Below are 24,229 nucleotides of genomic sequence, written 5' to 3' on the forward strand. Positions count from 1 at the left end.
GGGCAGGCATTACAATGGGGCAAACACACCTGTATTTAATCAAAACACACAGAAGCAACAGCAGAGCAGCAAAAGGAAGACATGGAGGTGCTTCTCATCCAGCGTGCACGCAGACGCAGAGCACAGCAACAACAACAGCAGCTTCCACAACACCAGCAGGGTCCCCAAAGGCAACGCAGAAAGCAGGAGAGGATATTCCGCACCAGCACAACCCTTCATGGCCTCAGGGAACATGACATCATCCAAAGGTACAGTTTGAACTGGCAAGCCATTCAGCAGCTGCTGCGCAACATTGAGCCAAAGTTGGCACCCAGCTTGCAGACACCCCGTACCATCCCAACAGAAACCAAGCTGCTAGCTGTACTACACATGTTGGCAAGTGGCTCCTTTCAAACCACTGGCGCCCTGGTTGCTGGGATATCACAGCCATCATTCTCCGCCTTCCTGCACAAGGTATTGGATGCCATCATCAGACTCACACCCCTCCACATCTGCTTCCCAAACACACAGCAGAAGCAGCAGGAGACAAAACAGGGTTTTTACCTCATTAATGGATTTCCACACGTCCTTGGTGCCATTGACTGCACACATGTACGCCTTGTGCCACCTGCTGCAACTGAACATCTATACCGCAACAGGAAGCACACACACTATCATTATGCAGGCCATTGTGGATCACCAGGGATTGATCACCAACATTGTGGCAAAGTATCCTGGGAGTGTACATGATTCATTCATCTTCCGTCACTGTACCATCAATCAACACTTCTGGGATGGACGATATGGAAATGGACCTCTTGTTGGTAAGTACAGAAACCAGCTCATATACACACTGCACAGCAACCCTCTAAGACAAACAACACATACACCACGACAGCGACATGTGAACAGGAACACACTGAGGTTGTGACACCGCTAGGCATGTTTGATAGGTCTGCAGTGAACCTGTCCCACATGTGAAATTTGTGTACAGTCAAATGTTAAGACGTCAATGATTACAACGTATGGAGAGGTTTGGCTAATTGTCACCTTGCAAAATGTAAGCATCTCACTGATGTTTAAATTAATCCATTGAATATGTCTAAAGGTTTGGGATGTCCAGGGTACATAGATGCTAACGTGTTACCACCACTGTCAAATTGAATCTGTGTATGGAACTATCATCTCACCCCCAGTGAAGACACAGGAACACCTGTATCACAAGTCACAATGCTAGGGAGTACACACTGTACTGCAACTCCCAAAACATACTGCTGACAACCGGTCAGCAGGCAAACACTCGTTCAGCCAAGGAAACAACACAATGCTGATGGTACATCCTAGAAGCCTAGGAGTCAACACAATAACACAAAAAGTTACAGACAACACGAGACAACTACTGCCACGCAAGGTGATATTAATGGGGCAAGCTACATCAACATGATCTCAATCATTTTCTATTTCAGTTGATCAGGGGTATGCGATCCAGCCATGGATTATGACACCATTTGGCAAACCAAGCACTGCAGCAGAGCATGCCTACAATGAGGCACATAGGAGGACATGCACCATAGTCGAGAGGACCTTTGGCATCCTGAAGTCGAGATTCAGGTGCCTCGACATCACTGGTGGCAGCCTCCTATACTCACCAGAAATGGTCTGCAGGATCATTTTAACATTTGCCAAACTGCACAAGATTTGTGTACGAAGGAACATTCCCCTATTAGAACCAGAGCCACAAATGCCTGAAGAGGAGGATGCTGGCCTGCAACATGAGGGGGACCAACCAAACACGGCTGCTGGATTGCATAGGCGCCAACATATTGTCAACAATTTATTTTGAAACAACTCACCGTCACCATGTATCAACATATGTAAATAAACACCTATAGTAATCACCATATCATGGTCTGGGTAATCATTTTTGCTCACCTTTATCTCTAACTATCAGAATAAGAGTGTAGCCTCATGGAGCATTGCTGATATACCGATCAGGACACAGACATTTCCAAAGCAATTGTGATGCGTATTATTCAACAGTCACATTCACACACACTGTAAATGACATATATCCTGTACATTTCACCTTTGAAGGGCAATAGCAGAGGACCACACCTATTTCACACATAAATGTTGGCAACATGGTTCATCGCAGCATATGGCACACAATTAAGACACCATCAGTCAATACGGGAAAAAAATGCCTCATACATGAGGCAGTGGATGTGGTATTGCATTGGTAACAGGAATGTATGACCAGACCCTTGACAGCAGTAAGTAGTACAGCACCTATCTTTGCAAGGACTATCTGTGACTAGAATTCCATATAAGCAGACCATAGAGAGCACAAGTGCCACACTTATGACAAGCATTGCGGACATGACATTCCATGTGCATGTCAGACCATGTCCTAAGTCCTGACACACCCATGTTCCTGGTCTCACCCCACCTGTCTTAAGAGGCCCCTGGAATGGTAATATGTGTACCCAAATATTCCCTCCTCTACACACACACACACACAGACTAACAATATTGATCCAGTGTGTTTCAACCTTTAGTATGGTATGCCATAGTCATTGTACATCTGTCTGCATGGATGTCAGGTTAAATAATGCACTGGCTTGTAGTCTCTAAGCCCTGTTATCACCTGTAGTTTGCTTCCCATGTGAAAGGTACTGTTGGCCATTTGAACTCAAATCTCACCTACAGGACTTGTGAGAAACTGATGCAGCACACACCTGTGAGCACCTCCATGCAGACCAGCCATTTGAACATGCACTGCCCTTGCAGATGCTTGGAACAGCATAGAAGCTGCTAATTTGTCGATTACACTGTTATGCATTGCTATGAAAATAAGCTGTGTAACCCAGCCCTTGGGTTTATGTGTCACCTTTCAAAACACAGGAGAAACACAGTTTTCCATGTCAACTGTCTTGTTCTTCCTCTGACCAGTCTTAGTCATACCACTGAGTATGTACCTTGTGAAATTGCTGGATCCTGATTTACCCTGCATCCTGTCAGCCTGACTGGCACCTGTCTTTGCATTACCCTAAAGGTTCCTTGTGGCTACATATGTATCATACATGCTTTCCCAACCCTCACCTTCCTCCGGGGGTATGTTGTCAGGTGGTTCTTCAATGCATACTCAAATAAGTTACTTAGCATAATCTGCTTATTTATCGTACCATAATTGGGAACTTGTCTCCAAATACCCAAATCATGGCCTATCCCTTGCCTGGGTCTCATGTATGCATGAGCGACAAAGTATGACAGTGTACCATGGCCGTGTGAAGGGATTGGGTATGGTGCCTCCAGCAGAAACATCAACGTCAGATAATGTGAATGAAAAGTCCACACATGTTAGGACCCTGACAGATCACACGCTGAATCACATTGCTCACAACATATTGATGGGCTGTGCGTGGTGATTAGCTGCACGATTACTCAACACAGAGGCTATGATGTTCCCAGATGCAGTGGGAACTTTACAGGCCAACCTGTGTACAAATGTTTTAATGACACCTGCCGGTACAAGACTCCTGAGATATGATCTCACTCAGCACACCAAGGTTGCCCTGTTGACAGTCTCATAACGGGTCTGCAGTGACAGGATGGGACCATCCCCATGTAGGTTCTTATATCCTCATTGGCTTTACTTCCATTGATCTCAGAAGGATACTCAGTAGATACAGGAATAGCCGCCACTGACTCATGACTAGACCTGGACGTAACTGTGACAACATAGACCCCTAAAAATATACAAGATCAACACTGGACCACACACATGAACAAGACACCTCTGTGCAATTGATCACTGGAAATATGCGGCCACATTCTGCTTGGTCTGCTGATCCACCGCTGTCACAGGAGAGTTGCGGCTCAGAGTTGTTCCAGGACATGTGATGGGCAAGTTTTGGACCATTGACATGAACAAGCTTCTGCTATCTATCTGGAGCATGCTTTGTCATTTGTGGTGGTTACGTTACCCAAAAACTAGAAAGTGCACACAGCAGGTGTTGCTACATGTATGGCTAACAAATGTCCTCTCTCATTTCCACACTGACTTGCATCTGAGGGTTGGACACATTGACTCCACATGCATACAAGCATATTTGCTATAATGCATCTTGTGATGCTTACACAGTGGGTCAACAACAATATTAGTAGCCAATGCACACACATTGAGCCAAAGGCATTGAGGTATTGTACTTATGTGCTTCACCTTGCTATCCTCTCCTGACGCCAAACATTCACAATTTGTGCAATACAGATATGTAGGCCACATGTTTGGCCATCTAGTGCGTCAGTCAAGAGTGAAAATCATGTACATGAAGTAGCGGATCATAGTCCGCAGTAGTATGATGTGTCACATATGCCCATACACCGTCATGACCAAAGTGGGTGCTATCAGCCTATCTCAGTATTGTCACAACTGTAATATAACATTAAAATGGTAAAATGACCCAAACCCAGTTAATGCCTGAAATTTTGCCGCATACACGTAAAAAAATGACACAAAAGCGTCAAAAAATGACGCTTATGGCTGAAAAATGACGCATAATGCCCTGAAATAACCATTGCCCCTGAACTGTATCTTCCACACTGTACCTCAGAAAATTGGTTAAGTGTAAAACTATTTCCAAACATATGGATGCGGGCTCAAATCTACTCCTGTGCGTCAAAAAAAATGACACACAGACTGTATGCGTCAAAATATTTTAACGCATGACGATGAAAACGCCCGCCATTTTAGGCAGGAAGTGATGTAATAGGATATCCTGTTTAAAGATTATGTACAGTGGGTGTACTTTCCCTTTTACTTTGCAGTCTGTGATATTTCCTGACTGTGTGGCTGTGCTCAGAGTTTTGTCTGTTCAAATTGTGCTTTTGTCTCCTGTGTTGTCTTCTTATTGTCTTTTTGTGAATAAAAACCTGTTGTAGTATCCTGTCTGAGTGTTTTTTGTGCTTATTTGTGTTGTAAAATATTGTCTTTGTTTTGTTGGGAGTCTGTTGTGGGTAGTGTTAGTTTGGGGATAGTTGGGCTGTGTTAGTTTTTTATTTGAAGTTTTTCCTGTTCTACTTTCCCCCTATTCTACTTTGTTCCCCTTTATCCCCTATTTCTCTGTTGCTGCTAAGATGTTGGGAGAGGAGGAGCTGGGTGGATTTATATGGCTGGTGTGCCATTCCTACCCCTGATGATGGAGGCAGGTTGGCGGGTGATACAGGGGTATCACACTGAGGAACGGAGGCTCAGGTGGGCAAAGGTGTTGCATCATCTGCAACGGATTAATAGGACACCAAGAAACGACCACCAGCTGAAGCACCGCTGGGCTGACCTTATCTCCAGGGAGCAAGATCTGCTGGACCACCAGGGGATTGTGATTGGTGGCCCTGTTGGTGAGTACAAATCATGTAAATGTGCACGTTTAACCCCTTCTGTGCCTTGGACGAGATGATCTTGTCCAAGGCTACAGTTCCCCTGTGCCTTGGACGAGATCATCTCGTCCTAGGCACAGGGGAACTTGGGGGCGCGCTAGCGCGCCCCCCGTGCACCCCCCTTCCCCCCCCAAGTCGGGATGGAAGGGGAAGACCTTCCCCTTCCACCCCCGACCCCCCCACCCCCCCCCCCTGTGACGTCAGCGCACGAGCGCGTGCTGATTTCTCACAGGGGCCTCCCTAGTCGCGCTGGAAGCTCTGCTTCCAGCGCGATTGAAAAAGAAATGCAAAAGCATTTCTTTTTCAATCACTTGGGAGGCCCGGAGGGGCTTCAAAGGGAAGGAAAAGTATTTCCTTCCCTTTGAAGTCCCTCCGAGGGTTTCAAAAGCCGGATTGCTTGCAATCCGGCTTTTGAAACCCCACTAGACACCAGGGATTTTTTTTTTTTATTGAAACAGACAAAAGGGAGCGACCCCTTGGGCAAGGGTCGCTCCCAGGGGGGGCATTTTTTTGAGAAGGCCTTTTCTGCCCCCCCTGGGGGCAGAAACCTCTAGGCACCAGGGACCATTTTTTTTTTTTTTTTTTTTTTTAGGTTTCATTTCTTTTTTTTTTGGTGGGGAGCGACCCCTTAGGCAAGGGTCGCTCCCCTTGGGGGAAAATTATATTTTGGCCATTTCTGCCCCCCTTGGGGGCAGATTGGCCTATTTTGATGAGGCCAATCTGCCCCCAAGGGGGGTAAAAACCACTAGACACCAGGGAATTTTTTCTTTGCTTGAATTTCACTCAAAGGGAGCGACCCCTTAGGCAAGGGTCGCTCCCTGGTGGGGGAGGGCAATTTATTTTAGGCCATTTCTGCCCCCCCTGGGGGCAGAAACCCCTAGGCGCCAGGGTACATTTTTTTTTTGTGTTTTTTTTTTTTGTTGTTTCTTTTTTTAGAGATGGGGAGCGACCCATCAGGCAAGGGTCGCTCCCCTGGGGGGCAAATTGTATTTAGACCATTTCTGCCCCCCTGGGGGCAGATTGGCCGATTTTAGGTCAATCTGCCCCCAAGGGGGCAGAAACCACTAGGCACCTGGGATTTGTTTTTTGGCGCCAATGTCACGCAGGGGGAGCGACCCCTTAGGCAAGGGTCGCTCCCGGGGGGGGTGGGGGCTGGGGGGGGCAAATTTATTATTAGGCCGAACTGCCCCCAGGGGGGGCAGAACCCTCAGGGCACCAGGGCAAATTTTTTGTTGTGTTTTTTTTTTGTTTGTTTGTTTTTTTCGAGATGGGGAGCGACCCATCAGGCAAGGGTCACTCCCCTGGGGGCAAATTGTATTTAGGCCATTTCTGCCCCCCTTGGGGGCAGATTGGCAGATTTTAGGTCAATCTGCCCCCAAGGGGGCAGAAACCACTAGGCACCTGGGATTTGATTTTTGGCGCCAATGTCACGCAGGGGGAGCGACCCCGTAGGCAAGGGTCGCTCCCAGGGGGGGTGGGGGCTGGGGGAGCAAATTTATTTTAGGCCATTTCTGCCCCCCCTGGGGGCAGATCAGCCTATTATTAGGCCGAACTGCCCCCAGGGGGGGGGCAGAACCCTCAGGGCACCAGGGCAAATTTTTTTGTTGTGTTTTTTTTTGTTTGTTTGTTTTTTTCGAGATGGGGAGCGACCCATCAGGCAAGGGTCGCTCCCCTGGGGGGCAAATTGTATTTAGGCCATTTCTGCCCCCGTTGGGGGCAGATTGGCAGATTTTAGGTCAATCTGCCCCCAAGGGGGCAGAAACCACTAGGCACCTGGGATTTGTTTTTTGGCGCCAATGTCACGCAGGGGGAGCGACCCCTTAGGCAAGGGTCGCTCCCGGGGGGGCTGGGGGGGCAAATTTATTTTAGGGCATTTCTGCCCCCCCCTCCCGGGGCCGGCTGAGCTAGAGGCCAAACTCCACAGGTAGGCACTTTGCAAAAAACACCTCTGTTTTCTGTGAAAAAATATGTTCTGTCCACGTTGTGATTTGGGCCATTTCCTTTCGTGGGCGCTAGGCCTACCCACAGAAGTGAGGTACCATTTTTATTGAGAGACTTAGGGGAACGCTGGGTGGAAGGAAATTTGTGGCTCCTCTCAGATTCCAGAACTTTCTGCCACAGAAATGTGATGAACATGTGTTTTTTTAGCCACATTTTGAGGTTTGCAAAGGATTCTGGGTAACAGAACCTGGTCCGAGCCCCACAAGTCACCCCATCTTGGATTCCCCTAGGTCTCTAGTTTTCAGAAATGCACAGGTTTGGTAGGTTTCCCTAGGTGCCGGGTGAGCTACAGGCCAAAATCCACAGGTAGGCACTGTTTTCTTTCAAAAAATGGGATGTGTCCACGTTGCGTTTTGGGGCGTTTCCTGTTGCGGGCGCTAGGCCTACCCACGCAAGTGAGGTATCATTTTTATCGGGAGACTTGGGGGAACGCTGGGTGGAAGGAAATTTGTAGCTCCTCTCAGATTCCAGAACTTTCTGCCACAAAAATGTGAGGAGCATGTGTTTTTTTTGCCAAATTTTTAGGTTTGCAAAGGATTTTGGGTAACAGAACCTGGTCCGAGCCCCGCAAGTCACCCCTCCTTGGATTCCCCTAGGTCTCTAGTTTTCAGAAATGCACAGGTTTGGTAGGTTTCCCTAGGTGCCGGCTGAGCTAGAGGCCAAAATCTACAGGTAGGCACTTCGCAAAAAACACCTCTGTTTTCTCCCAAAATTTAGGATGTGTCCACATTGCGCTTTGGGGTGTTTCCTGTCGCCGGCGCTAGGCCTACCCACGCAAGTGAGGTTTCATTTTTATCGGGAGACTTGGGGGAACGCTGGGTGGAAGGAAATTTGTAGCTCCTCTCAGATTCCAGAACTTTCTGCCACAGAAATGTGAGGAACATGTGTTTTTTTAGCCAAATTTTGAGGTTTGCAAAGGATTCTGGGTAACAACCTGGTCCGAGCCCCGCAAGTCACCCCTCCTTGGATTCCCCTAGGTCTCTAGTTTTCAGAAATGCACAGGCTTGGTAGGTTTCCCTAGGTGCCGGCTGAGCTAGAGGCCAAAATCTACAGCTTGGCACTTCGCAAAAAACACCTCTGTTTTTTCCCAAAATTTAGGATGTGTCCACGTTGCGCTTTGGGGTGTTTCCTGTCGCCGGCGCTAGGCCTACCCACGCAAGTGAGGTATCATTTTTATCGGGAGACTTGGGGGAACGCTGGGTGGAAGGAAATTTGTAGCTCCTCTCAGATTCCAGAACTTTCTGCCACAGAAATGTGAGGAACAAGTGTTTTTTTAGCCAAATTTTGAGGTTTGCAAAGGATTCTGGGTAACAGAACCTGGTCCGAGCCCCGCAAGTCACCCCTCCTTGGATTCCCCTAGGTCTCTAGTTTTCAGAAATGCACAGGTTTGGTAGGTTTCTCTAGGTGCCGGCTGAGCTAGAGGCCAAAGTCTACAGGTAGGCACTTCGCAAAAAACACCTCTGTTTTTTTCCAAAATTTAGGTTGTGTCCATGTTGCGCTTTGGGGTGTTTCCTGTCGCCGGCGCTAGGCCTACCCACGCAAGTGAGGTATCATTTTTATCGGGAGACTTGGGGGAACGCTGGGTGGAAGGAAATTTGTAGCTCCTCTCAGATTCCAGAACTTTCTGTCACAGAAATGTGAGGAACATGTGTTTTTTTAGCCAAATTTTGAGGTTTGCAAAGGATTCTGGGTAACAGAACCTGGTCCGAGCCCCGCAAGTCACCCCTCCTTGGATTCCCCTAGGTCTCTAGTTTTCAGAAATGCACAGGTTTGGTAGGTTTCCCTAGGTGCCGGCTGAGCTAGAGGCCAAAGTCTACAGGTAGGCACTTCGCAAAAAACACCTCTGTTTTTTTCCAAAATTTAGGTTGTGTCCATGTTGCGCTTTGGGGTGTTTCCTGTCGCCGGCGCTAGGCCTACCCACGCAAGTGAGGTATCATTTTTATCGGGAGACTTGGGGGAACGCTGGGTGGAAGGAAATTTGTAGCTCCTCTCAGATTCCAGAACTTTCTGTCACAGAAATGTGAGGAACATGTGTTTTTTTAGCCAAATTTTGAGGTTTGCAAAGGATTCTGGGTAACAGAACCTGGTCCGAGCCCCGCAAGTCACCCCTCCTTGGATTCCCCTAGGTCTCTAGTTTTCAGAAATGCACAGGTTTGGTAGGTTTCCCTAGGTGCCGGCTGAGCTAGAGGCCAAAATCTACAGGTAGGCACTTCGCAAAAAACACCTCAGTTTTTTTCCAAAATTTAGGATGTGTCCACGTTGCGCTTTGGGGTGTTTCCTGTCGCCAGCGCTAGGCCTACCCACGCAAGTGAGGTATCATTTTTATCGGGAGACTTGGGGGAACGCTGGGTGGAAGGAAATTTGTAGCTCCTCTCAGATTCCAGAACTTTCTGCCACAGAAATGTGAGGAACATGTGTTCTTTTAGCCAAATTTTGAGGTTTGCAAAGGATTCTGGGTAACAGAACCTGGTCCGAGCCCCGCAAGTCACCCCTCCTTGGATTCCCCTAGGTCTCTAGTTTTCAGATATGCACAGGTTTGGTAGGTTTCCCTAGGTGCCGGCTGAGCTAGAGGCCAAAATCTACAGGTAGGCACTTCGCAAAAAACACCTCTGTTTTCTCCCAAAATTTTGGATGTGTCCACGTTGCGCTTTGCGGCGTTTCCTGTCGCGGGCGCTAGGCCTACCCACACAAGTGAGGTATCATTTTTATCGAGAGACTTGGGGGAACATAGATTAGCAAAACAAGTGCTATTGCCCCTTGTCTTTCTCTACATTTTTTCCTTCCAAATATAGGAGAGTGTGTAAAAAAGACATCTATTTGAGAAATTCCCTATAATTCACATGCTTGTATGGTCACCCCGGAATTCAGAGATGTGCAAATAACCACTGCTCCTCAGCACCTTATCTTGTGCCCTTTTTGGAAATGCAAAGGTTTTCTTGATAGCAATTTTTTACTCTTTATATTTCAGCAAATGAATTGCTGTATACCCGGTATTGAATGAAAACGCACTGCAGGGTGCAGCTCATTTATTGGCTCTGGGTTCCTCGGGTTCTTGATGAACCTACAAGCCCTATATATCCCCGCAACCAGAGGAGTCCAGCAGATGTAACAGTATATTGCTTTCCATAATCTGACATTGCAGGGAAAAGTTACAGAGTAAAACGTCGAGAAAAATTTATGTTTTTTTCACCTCAATTTCAATATTTTACTTTTTCAGCTGTTATTTTCTGTAGGAAACCCTTGTAGGATCTACACAAATGACCCCTTGCTGAATTCAGAATTTTGTCTACTTTTCAGAAATGGTTAGGTTTCTGGGATCCAGCATTGGTTTCATGCCCATTCCTGTCACTGACTGGAAGGAGGCTGAAAGCACCAAAAATTGCAAAAATGGGGTATGCCCCAGTAAAATGCCAAAATTGTGTTGAAAAATTGGGTTTTCTGATTCAAGTCTGCCTGTTCCTGAAAGCTAGGAAGCTGCTGAGTTTAGCACTGCAAACCCTTTGTTGATGCCATTTTCAGGGGGAAATCCACAAGCCTTCTTCTGCAGCCACTTTTTCCAATTTTTTTGAAAAAAACGAAATTTTCACTGTATTTTGGCCAATTTCTTGGCCTCCTTCAAGGGAACCCACAAAGTCTGGGTACCTCTAGAATCCCTAGGATGTTGGAAAAAAAGGACGCAAATTTGGCTTGGTTAGCTTATGTGGACAAAAAGTTATGAGGGCCTAAGCGCGAACTGCCCCAAATAGGCAAAAAAAGGCCTGGCACAGGAGGGGGAAAAGGCCTGGCAGCGAAGGGGTTAAATGTTCTGTAGTGACATCAGCTGATTTTTACAATATCTGCCGGCAATGTTGTTGAGTCTGTGGAATGCTACTGAAACATACAGGGTCATATATCTACTTTGTCAAGGACCACAATTGTTAGGTGTTAGGAAGCAAGAGCTCCGCAAACTTACTGAATACATTTGCATTATGTAAGTTAGTGCCGCCTTTGTGTCAAACAGCAACACAAATCAGGAGCCAATTATGTATAGATATAGGCCACAGTTGCCTGTGAGGTATCGAAATTTCCAAATATTTACCATCATTTGTTGACGAAACAGCTACCCTGACTTTTGAAAAACTACATCAGGCTGAAAATTAGTGCAGGCTTCACGTCAATTGATGATAGCAATGTGGCCCGAATATGTGTCTCATGTGTGTCTGGTGATTGTGTAAGGAAACCGAAAATGGAAATTCCAAAAATCTTAGGGATTATTGTGTCCCTCTTTCATTTCGGATACATGTCTGATCTGGATTTGAACACATAGGGAACGAGTTCTAGCTGCGCTCAGCTAACATCTTAGATGGGTATTTGGAGTTAGTTGTGCTACATTTTTATTAGGTATGGCTGGCCAAAGGTATGCCCATGGGTTCATATCTCTATAGTTGGTGCAACTTATCATAGCTGTGCCACATCAAATGAAGAAACTATAACAACATGAGGGCTAACAACTGTCCCTGCCCCTCTGTACATTGTACCTGTGTGCCATAAATTTGTCATGGTCACAATGGCTGGTTGATTGGTAATGCAGCCCTCACGGAAAGTGGCTTTGGATGTCTCTCTTGGATACACATGATGAGACTAATACACTCCATTATTATGTTTGCTCACTAATGAAGGAGCATGTTTGCCACCACATGATAATTAGGGCCACTGCCTGTGTGCAGATATGTGTGTAACACTCACTGGAGACCCATGGTATGTACATGTTAGCCGTGCTATATAGGATGCAGTATCATCATGTCTGAGAGGCTTTACTTGCTGATGTAATCTTGTACATAGTATTTGTCTTTGGAATTGTTGTACAGTGCACAGACATTGGGCACATTTCTCCCTTCCATGTCTTACAGGTGGACTGGCAACCAAAACTGTTGGCCAGGTGGCTCGATTCGAGGACCCAGACAACTCCAGAAAGTGTTGATGTGTGTGTTATGTGTTGTGTTTTCTGGTGATGTGTGATGGACTCCTGTGTGTTGGACACATAGCAAGGTGTTATGCACTGGCCAATCATTTGTTTTGTTCCAAGAGTGGAATATCATTTTATCACCATCTTTGAGTTGGCCAATCCTTATCCTATTGTCTTATTTAGGTATTCTAGGTCAGTCCTGTAGGCACCGCAATGTGAACAGGGATGAGTCATGTGGATAAAACTTGAATCAGAAAGAGTTGCACTGGACCAAATTTGGGATTTAGTCAGCCAGTCAGACACAAATTCTCCCAGAATGGGCCTCCCAAATGCTTACCCACAGACTTCTGCTTCCCAATTCACTAATGTACTTATTAAACTGTAGGTTAAACTTCCTAGCAGCATTTAGCTCCACATGCAGTGCTACGAGTAAGTGGCACTTGAGTGCAATGGTCTAGGTGTGCATGCAACTCATGGCCAGGGGTGTTCTTGCATCTCTGTGTTTGTTGTAAGTCATGGCTTACTGGTAGTAAATGATGTGGACAAAGGTCTGCATTTCCAAACATGAGTGGCGCTGGGATTGGTCAAGGGTTTGCTGTCTCCTATTTGGAGATCCTCCTTACCTGTGGTGTGTGTGCTGAGCCAAACACATGTCCAGCTTTCCTAAGCTTCCTGGGTGTCCTTGTTGTTAGAAATTATTAGTTGTTAGTCCACCCCCCACCCTCAAACACAGGCATAGGTTTGTGAATAGTGTACCTAGGACTGATGATAAAAGTTTGGTACACAGACATGTAAATCAGTGAATCACTTGTCTGAACCTTGTATACACACTCATGTATTGCACATGAGTACTATACTGGCAAGTCCATTTACAACTTGTAGATCATGTGGCCGCAGATTTCCATCCCATACAATGACACTTGTAGCCCTGGCAGTGGTGGAGGATGTGCAGCATGATTGTTAGCTGACAACTGGCAGAACAGAGATGCCTAAATCATGGCTGTTGTTACCCATCTTGTAGGGTTTGGACGTGCTATGTGTGATAGGACCTTTGTAGGTTGGCTTGCCATGTACTTACTCAGGGACAATCAATGATCTGTATGATGATATGAGCTGTTACAAGTACAATAGTTGTATTGTCTGATTTACTTCTTGTGCCATTTCACACAATGCAGTACCTAATGTTAGATTTTCCATTTGTCTTAACAGCTGCAAATATGACACCCATCCAGGTCAGGGAGTTTTAACGGCAGGAAATAGGTACCCACACATACTTCAAGTCGAGTCTGGGTACCGAAAAATGGCCCGCAGATATCGGCATGAACGAGCCTCCAGAGCCTGGAGGGCATTTCCAGAAGGTGGACCTTCTTTGCTCAACACAACCACCACCATCACTACCACCCAGGTGGCACCACCAGCAGCTGGGACCATTGCAGGAACATCCTCAGGAAATGCTCCAGGCCCAAGCACAGCACCACCTGCAGGGCAGCCCACAGCCATGGACACTACACAGCCCCATACTTCCTCAGCTGGTACCCAGACCACCCCAGCTGCAGTCATTGACCCTGCTGCTTTTGGACAAATGCAGCGAAAATTGGACCATGTCCTTCGGAAGATGAGTCGACTGCGGCAGGAGGTGCGACAGGTCAACCAGCGGGTGCGTTCAATCAAGAGGACCCTCCGGAGGGCCAACCTGTAACTGAATAGATGGACATAATTCCCTCCCCTCCCTCCTCTTTATTGGTTCTTATACTTTGTGGGTTTAGGGGGCTTAGTGTTAGGTTAGTATAGGATGTTAGTTTAGTTAGTGTTAGTGGGTGGGGGGTCCTGAATATTTCTACTGTTTATTTTTAAGTGTGTGGGTGGAGGGGTGGTGGGCAATGTTGAGGTTCTTGTGTGTTTACAAATAATGTAAAAAATAAAATAAAAATTAAAACCAAAAAAAAACAAAAAAATATATATTTGTTTAGTATAGGATAGTATGTGTTTAGGTGGGTTGATGTTTAGAACGTTTTGTTAAATGTGATAAGTAAGTTTAGCTTAGGTTAATTAGGGACAGTTGTGGGTAATGAGTAGTTAGAGTAGATTAGGGTAGGTCAGGCTTTTCCCCGAGTTTTCACTTCTGTTTTTACTGTTTAATAAATATGTAGGTAACCCTTTACAGTATGTGTGACATGCTTGTAGATCAGGGCCTTGGCATGAGTGTACAGTGTTTCTATTGTATTACATTTTGTGTCCTATGCTGCTAACAAATCACAACTGAGCTGTAACATTGGCAGCTACCCCAAAGCCACCTTGCAAAGATTCGGCCATTCTTTGCAACCACCAATCACAGTTACTGTGGATCCCAAAGTGTTTTTTTTTCATAATGTATGTTTTCAATGTCACATACTGTGCTTCCAGATTTAGGATTGGGGACACTGTGTTATGTCTCACTGCAGTCTTATGTCCAAGAAAACCCTTATAAGGTGAGTGGTAGTAAGCTCTCTTGTAGTATAGTGTACATAACTCACATAGATCATTTGTTTCACTGTTCAGCATGATTACTTATTTGGATGTAAACTCATACATCTCCATTCATGCAGTTTGGTGAGTGTTAGCTTATATTTGTGGGCAATGTTACATATGTTAGTTTTGCATTGAAGCAACATTTTGAAGGCACTATTTTATGGGTTAGATATCCCTTGAGGAAGCATTGATCTGTCCAACACAGCATCATGGTATATAGTTTATCTTTTCCTCAGATATTACCCTCAGGAAGGGTAGAGTATGGTAGAATCCAGGCCACTTTGCATAGTTATCAGCCCACATTGTTTCAGGAGAGTTGTATTGACAATCTCTGATATTTGACAGAAGGCAAAATTCTGTGATCTACTGCATGGTTGATGTGTCACATTACACAGAGACAAAGTGGTTGTGTAAGTGCTATTTATTGAAAAGTGCTGTAGTGCTATATGTACATTGCCCATGATTGTAAGTCCATTATAGTGACATCTTCCATTGTGATCCTACACAAGTGCAAAAGGACATGTAATTGGACATGCTGGGATGAAGTGTCAGTGCAGAGGGACAGGACTTGTCAATGAGTTAGTGAGAGACAATCACTGGGCAGGTTGACAAGATAGACAGTGGGTTGCAGAACAGTGCCTGAGTACAGTTGTTGCAAGACTGGCATGTTACAAAGCGCAGTACCTTGGTAATAGGTGGCCATGTGGCAGGGACTAGTGCTTCCGGGTACTTTTACGTGTGAAGGTGATCTGTTCCTGGTCTTCATCTTCTGATGTGTGTGTTGCCTCCTCTGTCCTTGGTGGTGGTGGTTGTGAAGGGGCAACACACACCTCAGTGTGTGTTGATGTGGAGTCAGACATCCAGGTAGCTGCTACCTGTGGGGGTCTTAAGGGTAGTACTGCTGCAAGGAGGATCTGCTGGTTCTTAAGAAAAGCAGCCACATCATGATGGGTTCAATGTTGCATTTGTGCACGCGTTGACAGGATTGCTGTTGTAGGTGGTGGGTCAACTGTATTACAGCTGTGCTGATTTCCTTCAGCCTTTTTTCAACTTCCTGCAAGATAGTTGTTCGCCCTTGCATAGATGCTGCCTGTTCTTCAGTTGACATCATGCACGAACGCACCCCTCTAGGCTGGCTGCCATAATTTGCATCCCCACCCACACCTCCTTAGCCAGCTCCTGCTGAAATCCCACTACAGTTCTCTCAAAGCTGGTGCCAGTGTCGTCATAGTCCTCAGCTGTATTGGAGCTGGCAGGTTGTACAATTGGGGTGGTGGGTGGATCCTCTGCGATGGCTGCGTGTTCTGTGCTCCTCCTTGTGACTGAAGGTGGGGTCTGGAGGGGTCCAAGGACCTCTTGGAAGGTCTGGTGGCTGATGTTTCTCAGCTCATCACCCATGTCATCAGGGTAGTCCTGGACAGGTATATCCGCAGGAGATCCATCCTCCTCAGCAATGAAATACGGTACAATTAGTGTGTTTGTGTTGTGGCATTTGTGATGTGACATGCCTGCCTTGTGATGATTTTCACATTGTGATCTTGGTTCCCGTTCATTGATCCAGTCTTTCAGATGGGCATTCTCCCAGGCCTATGCCCCACCTGCATGTCACATGTATTGTGGTCAGTTAGTGGACTTGTCAGCATCATCTCCTCTAGGTGTTGGTTTTGGCCAAATAGTGAATTGCCACCTTCTTGTCCTACTTAACCCTCACCCTACTTCCATTTTCATGGTGAAAACTTTCACTGGCTGTGGGTGCTCTGATGACACTAGCAGCACACTTAACAATCTGGACCTGCCCCAGTCTCTGATCTTTCACATCCACCTATATGTAGTTGAAATGTAGCGTATACTATGCATAGCATTGTTATGGCACGATATGGATGTCAGCATTGATAATGTATACAGCTGATGTTGGGGAATGTGTGGTACATTGGATTGCCCTGATAGTCGTAGCAGTGTCCTATTTCCTCCTCTGACTGTGCAGGTGTATTTCAGTGACCAGTTACATGTGTCCTCCCCCTCAATGCTGTTGTCTGAGCAGTGTGACATTTGGGATGTTGCATTGTGACCCAGGCACAGGATGGACCCTGACATATGCAGCATGGGTGTGACCTTAGTGCTGTCTACCTCCTAATGTTGATGACATTGGCTGATGTTTATGGCAACTATGGCCGTTCACATTTGACAGGGCTGGCACATTTGTCTTGTTTCAGGGGATTGTTAAAGTTGTCATCCTTAACCCTCTAATTTGGGTGTGTATGATCCATGGGGAGATTACTGCCATTGGCTACTTGACCAGCAAAGACAGCGGAGGTGGTAGTGGCAACTGTTGTCAGTGTTACATTCCAGTTGCGATATGGCTAGAGGTTGTTAATTGGGCCCTAGTTAATGTAGGGAGTATAGTGGCTGACGTGTGATGGGATGTCAGTTTGACGTTGTGCCCTTCCCTCCTGGCGTGGCTTTAACTTTGCAACATCGTTGGCATGGCAGCACACCCACATGGAAAGGTTGTTGGTGTTGTGTAATGGTGTGCCCCAGGTTTTCTCTGCACGTGCCATGCCCCCGTGCTGTGCCCCTTTACTCATGCCACTCAATGTATATGAGGACTTACATGCATTGTGTAGTAGGTATTCCCCCACTGCTTACAGTTGACATTAGTACATTTTAATTCCCCATGCAACTTACTCTGCATGTGCGTTGTCTCCTGGTAGTCTGCACTGTCCTGTCCTTGAATCCCTGTAACGATCTCCTCAGGGATGATGGCTGCGACCATCTCCCCCATGTGGTCCAGTGCCTCCTGCGGTGCTGAACTCCCACCTCCAGTCTTCAGTGCTGCCTTCCTGTTCCTTGCCATCTTTTCCTTGGTCCTGCGCTTGCAGTCATGCCAGCGTTTCTTGCACTTGATGACTGTTCTGCATACTTCTGCCACACTGTTAATCTTGTCAACAATTTGTTGCCATATTGCCTCTCTCCTATTGATTGGCAACTTTGAGGTGACAAACAGTTGGTGCTGGTGTTCCGTCACCTTTTTAACCAGAATTTCCTGCTCCTCTGCACTGAAGCTACACTTTCTTTTCTTCTTCTCCCTGTCCTGGTTCTTGTGTGGGTCCTCCTGGCTGGTTCCTGGTCTGTTGTCATCTTCCTAGGGTCTGTACAGGCACCTGGGATCCATTTTGGCTCTCCTCTGCTGAAGTGGCTGTGTTTCCGGCGAGTTTTGCAGTGTCGTAAATCGGCTCACAGTCATTCCCGCCACGTTAACGTCATTTTCCTTTATGACGTGACGCTGCGGTGTGCGTCAAATAAAATGGCTCACACCTGTGGTTTGCGCCGCCGTGCGTCTAAGTATAAATTTGACGCCCACACAGCGCACAGAAATGGTGATAGCCGGCGGTAATATTTTTGACGCAAAACTGCATCGGCGCAGTTTTGCATCAAAATTTATAAATATAGGCCTGTATGTAGAAAAACGGTTGGTAGCAAATAAAGATTCAGGCCCTCATTATGACTTTGGTGGTCTCAAACCGAGACCGTCAAAGCCATGGGCGCCAGAAGACCCACAATGCTGGCGGTCTTTTACCCACCATAATATGTTTACTGCTGGATTTCCACCACATTTAGGGCAGAAATCCGGCAGTAACCATGCTGCCGGACGAGGAGCCTTGACGCTGCTACCACCTGCACCGCTCAGCCAGTAGGACGCAGCCAGATGTATTTTGACAAAACAGACAGCCTGACAGCGTCCTGCTGGTGGGGTGTGGCTGGTTGTAGCAGCACCCCTTTCCGTTCCTCGCTGGACGACCTCCTTGCCAGACAAGGTTGGGATGGTGGGGGATGTTGTGTGTGAGTGTGTGGTGTTTGGTGTGTGAATGAATGTGTGTGTGCATGTGTGTGTTGTAGTGTATGTATGTGTTAGACCTGACAGCCTTAGGGTGGTCACCCCTAACTTTTTGCCGGCCTCCCTCCACTTTTTGGACACTGTTTTCGCTGGCTTTTAGACTCTGCGCACTTTGGCCCATATTTATACTTTTTGACGCAAAACTGGGCTATCGCAGTTTTGCGTCAAAAAAATTTGCACCGTCTAACGCCATTTGGATGCGCCATTCGGGCGTCAAATTTATACTTTGACGTACGGCGGCGCAACCAACAGGTGGGAGTCATTATTTCGTGACGCAAACAGCGTCGGTCCGTCGTAAGGGAAACCCACGTAAAAGTGACGCAAATCACTGTGGGTCGATTTACGACAGCGCAATCGTGAATACGCCGTTTTTTTTCACGCCATTGCGTGACATTTTAGCGCGAAAACTGCACTTACAGGAGAGGAGACCCAAAATGGATCCCAGATGCCCCAACAGACCCCAGGAGGATGAGAGCAGACCAGGACCCAGCCAGGAGGAAGCATACAGGAACCAGGACATGTTAAAGAAAAAAAGAAAGTGTCGCTTCAGTGCAGAGGAGCAGGAAATCCTGGTGAAAGAGGTGACGGAACACCAGCACCAACTTTTGATATCCTCAAAATTGCCACTCAGTAGGAGAGAGGCCATCTGGAAAGAAATTGTGGACAAGATAAACAGTGTGGCTGAAGAACGCCGGACAGTCACTGAGTGTAAGAAACGCTGGCATGACTGTAAACGTAGGACCAAAGAGAAAATGGCCAGGAACAGGAAGGCAGCAATGCAGACTGGAGGGGGGAGTCCAGCACAACAGGAGGCTCTGGACCACATGGAGGAGATGGTCGCAGCCGTCATCCCAGAGGAGATCGTCACAGGGATACAAGGACTGGACAGCGCAGACTACCACGACACTACGCACATGCAGGGTAAGTCGCATGGGGAATTACAATGCAATAATGGGGACTGTAAGCAGGGGGGGGATACCTACTACACAATGCATGTAACTTAGCACATATATGAAGTGGCATGGGGAAAGGGGCACGGCAGGGGGGAATGCCCAGTACTGACCATAGCCGGGGCACGACAAAATACTGCCACCACTACAGTCCAATGGGGACATCCTGTAATTACAACAAGAGAGCCAAGGGAAACCAGTGACAGGTGGGAAGGACACTACCCTGAATCCACATCCAGGCACTTGTTTTGCACAAACTATTCCCCATCAACTAGGTCCTTACCTGTAATGCAGTAGCAAATACAACAACTGCAACTTAACTGCCACCACAGTTGACAATAACACCTCTCATCTCTGGGCAGCTATAGTACCAAATGGCAGGAACCCCACCCTGGAACATACATTCCTAAATTAGGGGGTGAGGATGACATCTGCAACTACTCCTAGAAATAAGACAAAGCTACCAGTACACTTAAATGCCGAATGTCCATAACTGACACATACATAAGCCTAAGTAAACAGCAATAGGAGCCACACAGCACTAACGACACACACATGCTGCATACGTCAGGGTCCCTCACGTGCCTGCCTAACAATGCAACATCACAAATGTCATACTGCTCAGACAACAACATTGACGAGGGGACACAGGCAACTGGTCAATGAAACAAATCTGCACAGTCTAACCAAAAAATAGGACATTCATACGATAAACAGGCCAATCCAGTAAGACACACATGAGACCCCATCAGATACAAACATCAACAATGTTTACATCCATACCACATCCTAACATTGGCATACATAGGTCATGCCACCTAACATGTACAGATCATGCAATGTGAATAAAAAGTGTATGGTGCAGGGCCTGTGAGGCAAGTGTGCTGGCAGGGCAGTCACAACACCCACAGTCAGTCAAAGTGTAGCGTGGCAAGTGAAACGTATACTTTGCGCAATAGCCTCAGGCTGGAGGCCATTGTGCATCTTACCCTGAATGTACTTATACTCATTTGCTCACATCTAAGTGCCTCAGAGCACTTTGCACTAAATGAATCTCATAGCCCTTCCTATCAGTTAATGTAGCAAATAGTCAGTCCTAAGGTGTTGGCAATTAGTCAAATCACCCTGTTTTGCCTACTTCTGCACTGGAGTTTGCCAGAACATATTCACTCTGTGGCCCAGTCAAGGATACCGTCTGGTTCGTTGATGATAGATGTGGTAGGGGTTAAGGTTTGCCATTCCTGCGTAGGGAAACTTTGTCATCACAATGACATATGTCTTTTAAATTCACTTCCTCGTCCCAAGACACGCATGGGGGAGTTTACAAACAGAAAATCACATCTAGATGCTGCCTGCCTTGCTGCTGATGCACAACCAGATCCCAGCCCATTCCTCTGATATGAGGGATGATGTCTCCCCTGTGATTCAGACAGCCAAGCTCCAAACTTAACATGCAGTGCTATATATAGAACAAGCAGAGGGAGAGTAGAAACTGTTAGGCACCATGATAGCTGTGTACCAATGTATTACTCTCCTGCGGACTATTTCAGTTCTAACTGTGTGTATTGTTTTGGTTATTGGGGCTCACACCTAAATTCCTACAAGTCAGTTGTACAATGAAACTTCATATCAAACAAATACTGTCTGTGTCATTTGTGTATGGGAACATACCGGAAAAGATAGAAATGTGTAGGACCTGAGTGACCACCACTTCCCTGAGAAGTCCCAAAGATGTCATGGGCTTGGACTTCTAAACATTCCTCTGTTGTGGGAGACCAGAGGCACTGCTAGTCTGTCTGAGCTAAATACAATATCTGGGTGACAGAGTTATTTACAAGTGGGTCAAACTTAGTCCCCCACACCATTAGCTATCCTGCTGCCTAGAAAGCCAAGAATCACATGTAGGATAATGAGAGCCCACCCAAACAAATGTCCCTCCATAACAATAGTGAAACACCGAGGGAGGAGTAGGACAAAAAAATGCATATTCCAAAATAATTACAAATCAACACCTAGAGATGACCTGGCAGGCATGTCTGATAGCTCCATATCATATATGTGACACACAGGTGGGCCATAGGCCTACAACAATGCCCTATGACAGACAGCAGATACCAAGACAAAATCAGAGTACAAAGTAAAGGCATCCAAAGGCTTGTATCTTAGTGCTAAATGATCTCAACACAGACACACTAATTGTACCCTGTTTCTTTGCAGAGGAACACGGATCTCCTGCCGATATGCCTGTCCATGAGTTCCCTGATGACATGGATGACGAGAACATCAACCTCACACAAGAGACCATTGACATGGTCCTCGAAAGCCTCCAAACCCCCCCTTCAGTAACAAGGAGGAGCCAAGATGAAGCAGCCACCACAGTAGAACCACCCGCCACCCCAATTGTAAGACCTGCCAGCTCCAACACAGCTGAGGACTCTGACGACACTGGCACCAGCTTCGAAAGAACAGTCGTTGGGGTCCAGCGGGAGCTGGCCAAGGAGGTGCGGGTGGGGATGCAAACTATGGCAGCCAGCCTTGAGGGGGTGCGTTCGTGCATGCTGTCAACTGCTGATCAGGCAGCTGCAATGCAAGCCAGAACATCGCTGTTGGAGGAACTTTTAGTAACACAGAAGGCAATCTGCACAGCTGTCATCCAGTTGACCAAACAACTCCAACAGCAAGCCAGTCAGCGTGTGCACGAATGCAACATCGAACCCCTCAGGGCAGACCTGGCTGCCTACCATCGGGATGTGGCTGCCATTCTGAAAAACCAGCACGCTCTCCTTGCTGCAGTACTGCCCTTCATAACTGGACAGGGATCAGCCCCCGGGATGTCTGCCTCCATGTCTTCTGACACTGAGGTGTGTGTTGCCCCTTCAAAACCAACAACAACAAGGACACACCAGGCAACACACACATCAGAAGAAGAAGACATGGAACAGATAACATTCACACGCAAGAGTACCCGGAAGCCCTAGTCCCTGCACCATGCCCCACTCTGACCAAGGTCCTACGTTTTGACACATGCCAGCCTCACTCCAACTACCCTCAATGACTGTTCGTCAATCTACTGTTTAACTTGTCCACATTGGCTGTAAATGTTTCTCTCCTACCATTTGGCAATTCCTGTTCCTCTGCACCGTCTGTGACATCACCCCAGCATGTCAGGAGCATCATCCACACCCTGTAAATAGGATCACCATTTAAGAATGCACCAGAACGGACTCACCTAACATTGTTAATGGACTTTTTGCACTACTCCACCTAAAAATAAATATCACTTGCACACCTATTGTGTCTCTGTGTAATTTCACACTTCAACTGTGCAGTACATAACTCCAAAGTGGCTGTGTGGCAACCATGTTGATTCTCTAGACTACTGTCCTGATTTCATGTATACTGAAACATCTGTGCAGTGGCCAGGATTGCATCATAGCTTTACTAGACTGAGGAAAATAACTGATGTAGGGACTAAGCACACACAATCATGCTGTGTTGGACAGAATGAGGCCCCATCCATAGCTATTCTAGACAACTAATGGTGGATGAGAAATGTAGGCACCTTGCGATACTAACACAATACATCATGCTGTAAAATGAAAGGAATGATAACCAAATTACACTGCATCAATCACCCTTACAGCGTATACTACCATGAAGGAAAGTCATGCTCAAGCAGTACACACATGATGTAGGTCAGCAATGACAGCAACAAGACAAGAGTGTGAACAAATACTCATCTACAAAGCTCTCCCTGAACTTCACAATGCTGTCCGACCTATCTATTTACCTACAAAATCAACTCTGGAAGCACTCTTTGTGAAGTAGGATACATACCAACCCCAAATCTTGATGATCTATGCACACTACCAATGGTGGCTCTCCCACACAGTGGATACTTACCAAGTTAGCACACGGGTAGCTGGCATGTTAAACCTCAATAGCCTGGGGATAGCGAGCATAGGACACAAATGTCATACTAAAACTTTCTGCTACACTGATGTCAAGGCCATGAAAAGGTAGCACCTAACGCATCTGGTAAAGGGTTAACAAATTTTTTATTTCCAATAAGTAAGAAAAGAGGCAGCTAAGGGAAAGATAAACCTACACTAATCTAACCTGACTACTACTAACCCACAACTGTCCCTAACTAACCTAAGCTAAACTTACTCTACACATGTAACGAAACGATCTAAACATCAACCCCCCACCCACCATTATGAGACAAGACACATGCAGGACAACACTTACTAACCTACACACATACTATACTATCCTAAACAAACATATATTTCTTTGTATTTATTAATTTTTTTAATTTTTTTTTTTTAATTTTTTTTTTTTATCAAACATGAATCCCAACATTGCCACCCACCCACCCACCCACACAAAAATATTAGATAGAAAGTATAAGGACCCCCCACCCTCTTACCTAACACTAACTAAGCTAATAACCTATACTTATCCTACAACTAACCCCCCAAACCCAACTAACAGTATGAAAAGAGGAAAGAG

This window comes from Pleurodeles waltl, chromosome 8 (assembly GCF_031143425.1).
Source record: "Pleurodeles waltl isolate 20211129_DDA chromosome 8, aPleWal1.hap1.20221129, whole genome shotgun sequence".
Lineage (NCBI taxonomy): Eukaryota > Metazoa > Chordata > Amphibia > Caudata > Salamandridae > Pleurodeles > Pleurodeles waltl.